The following is a 1292-nucleotide window of genomic DNA, read 5'->3' on the forward strand; positions in this document are numbered from 1 at the left end:
CCTCTTCTGAAGCGCCAGGCTTTCTGGGCAGCGATGGGCAGCAGAACCCTCCATAGTCAGAGGTATAACAAGAGTTGTTGTTGTTAAGTGCCGTCAAGTCAGTTCCAACCCATAGTGACCCTATATAGGGTTTCCAACAAGCGACTGGTGAGCTTGAACCACCAACCTTGTAGTTCAAATGGCTTTGCAGTCTGGCGCATTAACCCGCAGTGCCACACCAGGACTCCCCTAACAAGAGTAGAAGATGATTAAAGTACAATTTTTAAAAGGGCCAAATATTGAGTCCTCATGCAAATATAAAATGAATATGTAGAAAGATTTTCTTCCAGTCATTAATTAACGAAGGAACCAATAAGGTGTTATGATCTGTTCAAAAGAGATTTGAAGAACTATACATTTATCCACAATTTACAAAAGGAATGTTGAGACTGAGATTGGTAGATTACATACAAAACTAATTGATGTCCTACTGAGAAATAAACCCTAAATTGGAATTTTGTTGTTTTTTGGGGGAGTGTTTTTGTGTGTTTTGTTTTGTTTTTCCTGTCACATAGAACTAATTTTATATCTGTGGCACTGTGGGTTAATGTGCCAGACTGCAAAGCCGTTTGAACTGCAAGGTTGGCGGTTCAAACTCACCAGCTGCTCTTTGGAAACCCTATATAGGGTCTCTATGGGTTGGAATCAACTCAACGGCACTTAACAACAACAAACAAACAAAACCCCACAACTTTAGAATGTAATTTCAGTAATACTAAACTAAAGATAATGAGTTGGAAAAACAGCACAAAGCCTAGATAATCCTTAAGTGGACTTTTGCACTTACATGAAATTGTAAAGATATTCTGCGTGTCTATTCACCTTATTTCCAAGTTTTTGATAATTTGACTAATAGCAAGAGGTGATGAAACCCCTGGCCAGGAAAAAGAAACACATTAAAGGTATTGTTGTTAGGTGTGGCCAAGTCAGTTCCTACCCATAGCGACCCTATGCACAATAGAATGAATTACCGGTCAGTCCTGTGCCATCCTCACAATTGTTGTTACACTTTAGCCCATTGCTGCTGCCACTGTGCCAATCTATCTTCTTGGGGTCTTCCCATCCACCATGGGTGCCTTGCTGGTATTTACAATACCAGTGGCATAGCTTCCAGTCTTAGAGCAATACACAAAGTCACCACAGTAGGGCAAACTGACAGATGAGTAATGGGTAAAGAGGAAGAAGGTACCCTGTCACCACCCAAAGACCCTTTGACCCTTACTTTTTCCGGGCCCTCACTGTTTCCCATTGCC

Source organism: Chrysochloris asiatica, unplaced genomic scaffold (assembly GCF_000296735.1).
Source record: "Chrysochloris asiatica unplaced genomic scaffold, ChrAsi1.0 scaffold00172, whole genome shotgun sequence".
Classification (NCBI taxonomy): domain Eukaryota; kingdom Metazoa; phylum Chordata; class Mammalia; order Afrosoricida; family Chrysochloridae; genus Chrysochloris; species Chrysochloris asiatica.